Genomic DNA, 7,888 nt, shown 5'->3' with positions numbered 1-7,888 from the left:
TTAAAAAGCAGGCTAGGCGCAGTGGCTGGTGCCTGTAATCCCAGCACTTTGGGAAACTAAGGCAGGAGGATCACTTGAGCCCAGGAGTTTCAGACTAGTCTAGGCAACATATCAAGACACAGTCTCTACTAAAAATTAAAACTAAAAAAAAAAAATAGCCAGGCATGGTGGTGTGCACCTGTAGTCCCAGCTACTTGGGAGCCTGGGGTGGGAGGATTCCTTGAGCCCGGGAAGTCGAGGCTGAAGTGAGCCGTGATTGCGCCACGGCTCTCCAGCCTGGGCGACACAGCAACACCCTGTCTCATGGAAGAAAGAAAGAAAGAAAGAAAGAAAAGAAAAAGAAAGGAAGAAAGAAAAAGAAAGCAGATTGGAACTCTGGAATGAACAAGAAGTAGGACACACGCAGCACTTCTCCCTGAGTGGAGACTGTGGATCCGCGTCAACCTGACTACCTTAATCACAGGCCAATAAATGGTCTTTCAGTGGTCAGTCCCTGTAAGATCTGTGGCTCTCAGCTTCTTAGGGGCTGTGGAGGAAGGACATGAGTCTGTTGATTTAAGCTCTGAATATTTTCCCTTGTGATACCCATCCTCGCAAAACTTTGCTTCAACCACAAACGAGGACCTTCTGTACCAGAGGGGCGATAACCACAATGAAGCTAGGAAGAAATGCAGAGCACCCCAGCATATAGTCCATAAGCTTCCTGAAGTGGGGGGCCTCAGGCATCGTTGCCTCTCCAAACAGGATCAGCCCCAGAACAGCATGCTCCAGAAATAAGACTGGAAAAAGGGAAAGAGGGGCCTCAAGTCCAGGAGACCAGCGGCTTTCTGAACGCGCACCTGCCAACCCACTTTGGACAGGTCATGATGGACAGCGTGGCAGGAAAAGAAAAGGTCACTGTCTGCCCAACACATGAGAAACTTTCTCATGCCTGACGTCCCCACTCCGTCCCCACCCATGTTGTCTGAGTCCCTCGGTGTCAGAAACACTGCTAAGAAATTTAAGAAATTCTGTTAATGAGTTTAAGAAATGTTTTTAATGATTAAAACTCAGTGACTTGTGAATAACCATGTAACTTACAAATGCAAGGAACTCTGAAAGTGTGCAGTACCACCGGCTCAGAAGAGAAAACCAAGGGACCCGAAATATGCTTTAATTAAATTTTCTTTTAAAATGTCACTGGAAAGAACATCTTGGGAAGACAGCCTGGCCGACCGCCGTTGTGAAGGGCAAGCCACTCTGGCCGAGAGGGAGCCCCACACCTCGGCTCTCCCCAGACCGGCCCTAGCCGGGGGCATCCCCCTAAACTTCGGATCCCTCCTCGGAAATGGGACACTCTCTGGGCCGCCTCCCAGCGGTGGTGGCCAGGAGCAAACGACACCAGGTAGCTGCCGCGGGGCAGACAGTGGACGCGGGAAAGCCGGTGGCTCCCGCCGCGGGCCCTACTGTGCGCGGGCGGCGGCCGAGCCCGGGCAGCTCCCTCCCAACCGCGCGCCGCCGCCGCCGCCCCCGCCCCCACCCCCAGCCGGCGCCCGCGCCCGCCCCCGCCCCCGCGCCGGGCCCGGCTCGGCCCGACCCGGCTCCGCCGCGGGCAGGCGGGGCCCACCGCACTCGGAGCCCGAGCCTGAGCTGCAGTCGCCGCCTGGGGCGCTCGGGTCGGCCTCGGGGACACCGGAGAGGGGCGCCACGCCGCCGTGGCCGCAGGTCAGAGTCCGGGTGTCCGCGGCGCTCGGGACCCGGCTGCTGGCGGGGCGGGGAGTGCTCTGGGAGGGGGCGCGGAGGGCCGGGACCGAGGGAACGGGAACTGATGGGGTCCCAGACGGATGAGAGCTGGGGAAAAGGGGGTCTCGGCTGAGGGGTCCCGGGCTGAGGCAGGGTCATGGTCCGGGAGGACCCGGACTGACGGGTCGCGGGCGGGCGGGTCAGGGGTGACCGGGTGAAGGGGTCTCGGGCTGAGGGCACCCGGGCTGAGGGTCGCGTCTACCGGAGCGCGCACTAGAGGCGGAGGGCGCGGGCAGCGCGCGAGGCGCGCTGACAGAGAGCCGCGGCCGGTGCCGACTCCAGTGGACGCGAGCCGGTGAGTCCCGGCTTCCAGGACAGCCCCCCTCGGGAGAGCGCCGGCTGGGCGCGGAGCTGGGGACACGGGGACCTCCGCGTCCCCGGCGGAGGTGCGCAGGCGTCGGGAGCCGCTCTGGGGGAACTTTGGAGCAGGGTCTGGACCCGGGGAAGCGAACATCCCCGTGCGTCCGTCCTGAGGCCGCGCGGCACCCCTGCTGAGGAGGAGGTCCCGTTCGCTGTTCAGAGCCCAGGGGCGACCGCCGCGTGGGGACCGGAGGACCGTTCAGCGAGGGGCGCGCTTGTGGCTGGCCAGGCCCTGTGCCCTGACGCGTTGTGCTGGCCCTGCGCCCGGCGGAGGGGCTGGGGACGGGGACTCGGTTCCTCCGTGCCTCGGCGGATGGAGCGCGCAGCCTGGACCACCAGCCGCACCCCGGGGGGCTGGAAAGGCGAAGTCGCTGCGTTGTGGGCTCCTGCACATGCCAGGCGCTAACCACTCCTCTTGGGAGCCTAACTGAGCGGGGTAGAGGCAGCAGAGGTTAACAGAAATCTCAGGTCCCTTGGTGGAAGGTGGGTGTGTAGTCGTGGTACTTTACGCCTGGGTGTTTAGGGAGGAGCCTAAGGTAAAGAGTCAGAAACGGGGAGTAACCGAGCTGCGGCTTTTATATAAGGTCAGTGGTAGGTAAGGAAGGGGCCTTTACCTCTCCTGGTGACCAGAAGGCTGCATTTCTGCATTCTGCTTAATTCCCTTTCCTTAGGTGAGTTGGCTCACTCTCATTGCATTTTGTTGGAATGTGTTGGTGATAGGTCCGAAATTTGCAAAATTATTATATTATCCTTATATCATTTTTTTTGCAGTGCTCTTGTTTTATAAGAAGAATCCAATTCACTTGGGTCTTAGGCTAACGGTTGTAAAAATAGTGTCATTGTTATAAAAGAAATCAAGTCAAAAATAGTCGTCTGCCATGAAGAAACTAAAATTTTTCTTCTTTTCCTTGCAAGATTAGGGACAAAATGTAAAGTTTATTTGTGTAAATTATCATTTGGATATAAAACCAGACAATGATAAACTGAGTTGTATAATACCTATTCCTGGAAAACCTCTGATTTTGAAGTACATTATTTTAACCCCAACTGTTTCTGTCATTCGTGAGACAAATTGTTAACTGAAGTTATTAAGAGAACAGTGAATAACTTACTCTTTAAAAGGACCTGGGCAAATCTTCGACAGGTTTCAGGTATTTTATGGCAGTCTTTCTGTCTATAGCTAAGTGATCGATTGCTGACTGAGAACAGAACCAACTGATGGTGCTAGATGATTTAGAAAACCTTTCTGGTATAGGGACTGACATGGACATTCACTGTGGCTTTTCTCTTAAAGAAATACCTTTCACTCTTAGGGAAGTTTGACAGAAAACACTCATAGATGCTACCAGTTAGCATTTGGAGTAATATATCAAAACATTCTGTTCAAGTTTTAAAGTAAGTTTTGTGTAGTATATTTTCAATCAGATTCACTTTGGAATCAAATACACTTTATTTGATTCCAAATAAAGTGTATTTGAATATTCACTTTAATATACGAAACTTTAAAGGTAATGTCTCAACCAAAAGGTGAAGTGTATTACAAAACTATCCATTTTTGTCTTCTTGTGTACTTCACATAATTTTTCTCCCTGATTTAAATTATATGATATTTGATAGTTAACTTGCTAATAATTATGTCTTAAGAGATCTTTGAATCAACTGGTGGCCATCTCAATCTTTTAAAACTCACTTGAAGGAAAAAAGAAACACTAATGATGGTTTTTTTAAAAATCAAAAACTTTTTTCATATTTACAAGTTTGTTTCTAGTTCTTAAACAATAACTGCTGTAAAACCATGGCATCAGTGAGGTATAAAGTTTTGTAGAATCCCGGGCTGAAGACTTTTTAGATGTTGTTTTCTCATTCCTTTACATTAAAAAGAATATAATTTCTTTTTAAAATTAAAACTAAAATGTCCACCGGCATCATATTCTTTGTTGAACTTAAGTGCTTTGAAAATATTTTTGCGATTGATATTTTTACTGATAAAATATAATATTTTCTTTGAAGGACTAGTTTCCTAAATGTTCATTTTTTCGTATGTTTCAGAACTACTTTTTTAAAAATTCTAGATTATGTTTTAAAAAATTGCAATATTTCTAAATTCCTATGACATTTAAAATGTATACAAAAGAAAAGGTGTGACATGAGGAATATGAATTAGAAGTGGATTACTAATGGTCATAGTGAATTGTTTTTAATCAGTGTTATATAAATATAAACAAATATTTTTTTCTTTTGTAATTGACAATAAGGATGTTTGCCACTAACCTTAATTATCAAGATAATTGTGTGCATGAAAGCTGTGTAAAAGGCACAACCGTGGAACATATACAAATATTAATAATACATTTCATTTAGTTTTCAGGTTATAAAATCATTATTAATAACAAGAGGCTTTTATGAAGTAGGAAAATATGTTAAAATGATATTTTCTGAATGTTTCACACATTCTGGCCCACACTTCTTTCCTAGCATCTATATATTCCCAATGCATAGGACAGAGTTGGTCATTCTAATTGTGGGTGTCTTTCTGCTGGATTCATTGTCACTTGGACTTGGAAATACAGTATGTCATTAGGTGTGGCAAATGTACTGGAAGAAGTTTTTGGTCTCATAGGATTCCACTAAATATTAGCTGTAGAGGATTTTTAAAAACTCACTAATAGAGAAAACTTGGTGAAGTCACTAGTCTCTAAGTGTAAACATATGCACCCCTCACAACTGAATTTCTAACTTGCTTATTTTTCCTGGTAGATCTCCACTTTGCTTACTCTCTCTCTTAACATCCCAAAGCAACAAAAAGCGCAGTGATTTTAATTGCTTACAAAGGTCCTTTGAAACGGATCTAATTTGACTCCACAAAAGAATAGTAAGAGTTGTGAACAACCATCTTGCAAGTGTAGATATCCCCAGCATATCAACTTTAGTTAGTTTCATAGCATTCTAAATCAAAAATTTAGATTTAAGATTATTTGAAATCTTCTTGGAAGTTCTTACTTACTGTTTGCGTCTTCTCAAAATACAGAGGTAGATTGGGGGAGTAATATAGTATATGTTTTAAAGCTGTTATTTAACTAAAATGTCATGTTTTAAATTTTATTTAACGCACTTAAAGTAGGTTGTTGGGATAAAATCTATTCAAATGCAATAGGCCATGTTTTGAGGAAAACTTTTGTAGACGTTTAGATAATATCTGTCACCAATAATAGTATATGTTTAAATTATTTTATAAAAACAGATTTACATATTTTTAAAATTTCTCTTCAACAATAAGTATACATCAATATTTTAATACCGAGAATTTCATTCAGAGTATGACTGTTTACATTTTCAACTGTTTCAATTATTATAGCTTAGGCAAGTACCTTATCCTTTCTCTCAATTTCGTCGTCTTTGAAACGGGGAAAGTGTTGCAGTTATTATTGCTTGCTTTTTTGCTATAATTTTAAGGCTTTATGAGCAAACCCATGTACTTTAAATGATATGACCATGACCCTGAATTTAATTGAGCTGATATTCTGAAAAGAACCTTCATGAATATCTATGTCATAGCTAACTCTTTTACTAATGTTAATAGTTCACCGTAGTTCAAAACTCAATAACTTTGAGATTGTTAAGATTGAAGATTATGCTTCTCATGTGGTGATCAATTTATAAACTGTTTCTGGGAATATTTTAATATCATTCCATTTAAAATTGTATTTTCCATTCCCTGATGACTTTGGACCAAAATCAGCATAGTAATTATTTTTATTCCAGCTTTGCGAGTCCTGTGTAGCCCCTCTTATGTTAATATTATACATCCGATGCATCTAGAAGGCACAGATTGTGTGCTTTTATTTGATAAAGCTCTAGTCTTTGCATATTTTTATGGCACACCTTGTGAATTCTTAACGTATATTCCCCAGGAGCAAGTTCGTTTTATAATGAGGCCTAGGATCCATCAGATCAGAAGACAGTTTAGTGTCACAACTTAAAAGACTAAATAGTGACTTGTGCTTATCATTAAAAATGGGTCTCTTTCAAGAAGCACTCACCAAAAAATAGTGTTTTAGTGGCTTGAAAGGTTCAGATGTCTCCTAATAACCCACCTATTTGCTAGTAGGGAGTAAGTGGAAAAACATATAATTAACTGTGCACCATCCAAATAATAAATTTTAAATTCTTCACGTGAATTGTTAATACATATTGTTGTGAAGTGTCTCCTGCTTAAGAAAGTAAGGGACGTGGACTGAATATGCCAAAGAGGAGGCCTCTGCAAGCAGTGTCTTGGTGATGGGAAGTTACTGGTAACAGCACACGGGGTGATGGGGTGAAGAGGCTTGTGTGCGTGGGCCCGGGGGCTGAGGATTGTCGGAGAGGACTTCTCCCACCCTCGCTGGGCCCCAAACTGCACAGTGGACTGGCAAGCCGCTCTGCCCACTGCAGTGTGGAGCTACAAAGCCCAAGTAGGGACTTCACTGAAAGGATGCAGAGGCGAAGGCAAAGAAAGGCTCACGCTGGTGCATGTAGGTGGGCTGAGCGTCCCTGTCGGGGAGTAGGGAGCTGTGTTATCTTCCACTGCCTTAATCCTACAGTGTAGGCTTTCTCAGAGTCATTGCCATACCTTCAACTGTTCCAGTGGCCAGGCTGTTCTCAACTTGAAAATCTTTTGTGGGACAGTGCCATGAATTTTTTTTTCCTACTGTGATTTTTTAGATATAAAGGAATTGAATCCATTAAGTGGAGATTTTAAACCTTCCAGTCAGGATTTAAACTAGATTGTGTAAGTTCAGTTCAGTTGGATTCAATATCTGTTTAGGAAGCATTTTTATTCCACTTCATTGATTTTAGAAAATAAATTCATTGCTTGGTTTTAACTATGTCACTATTAAAAAAAAAACAGCACTTTAATTTGTGGACTCATCTGGGAGGATTATAATGTGTGGATAAGACGTATTGAGACAGATTATCTGACCTTCTGAGAAGAGTTCAGATTAGCATAAACGTGGGGTGAGAAGTCCTTCACAGTTTGCCACAGCTAAGGAGAAGGTAGATATGAGGGAGGTAGAGAAATAGGGAAATACCCTGAGTAGGAATGTACCAGATCTGTATATGCTCAACTCCCGCAATCAGCAGGTTGCATGATTACTGTGTATAGTCTTAAAATATAAGGTTGATTTCTAAGAATTTACCCTGCTTCTTGGTGACATCATAGGACATCTCAGTTTGCCTCTTAGCACTGTTGTTCTCTCTGGCTGTATACTAAAGGAGATAATTTGGGCAAGGGAATGGAAAGAGGTTACTTTTTCATCCTGTATGTTTAAGGAATAAATTTTCCTTTATATCGAGGGCAATGGAGAAACATAACTGTCAAACTGTTCGAGTGCAATGACGAAGTTCCGGAAGGAACTTCCTAACCTTGACCACACCCCTCTGGCTGTCATTCACCTCTTAAAATGTCTTTGAATTTGAAAGTTTTGGGTCTACTTTTAAAATGCCAAAGTTCCTAGCAGGGTTAGTTCACTAAACCACTATCAGCAAAAATATGAAAGACTAGTTGCTTATTTCCTTGCTACCTGAAAACAAGGGCTTTAAGGAGTAGAAAACAGATTTGGAGTTTGAAAGAGGGGGTTAGGAGAGGGAAAAATAAAGTTAATGCATGTCCCAGTTTCCTCATAAGCCAGACACTGTGAAACAAAATAGGAAAATAACCATTTGGAATAGCAGTGGATAGGAAAAGATATATTTACCCATCATTTTT

The 7,888-nt window shown here is 43.9% G+C and overlaps 1 protein-coding gene across 4 annotated transcripts in view; it reads left to right on the top strand.

Annotated features, from left to right (window-relative positions):
* Positions 1-1,279: 1,279 nt before the first annotated feature.
* The window catches only part of PPARG (peroxisome proliferator activated receptor gamma), a 146,669-nt gene continuing 140,060 nt past the window's right edge, over positions 1,280-7,888 (top strand). The window contains 1 exon segment of one of the 4 annotated variants that reach the window (NM_001131183.1): positions 1,280-1,384. The gene's annotated coding sequence lies outside the window, so the exon portion shown is untranslated. 4 annotated transcript variants of the gene reach the window in all.

The sequence above is a fragment of the Pongo abelii genome, chromosome 2 (genome assembly GCF_028885655.2).
Source record: "Pongo abelii isolate AG06213 chromosome 2, NHGRI_mPonAbe1-v2.0_pri, whole genome shotgun sequence".
NCBI classification, from domain to species: domain Eukaryota; kingdom Metazoa; phylum Chordata; class Mammalia; order Primates; family Hominidae; genus Pongo; species Pongo abelii.
Note: the sequence above shows the minus strand (reverse complement) of the source record. Positions and strands in the feature narration are given on the sequence as shown.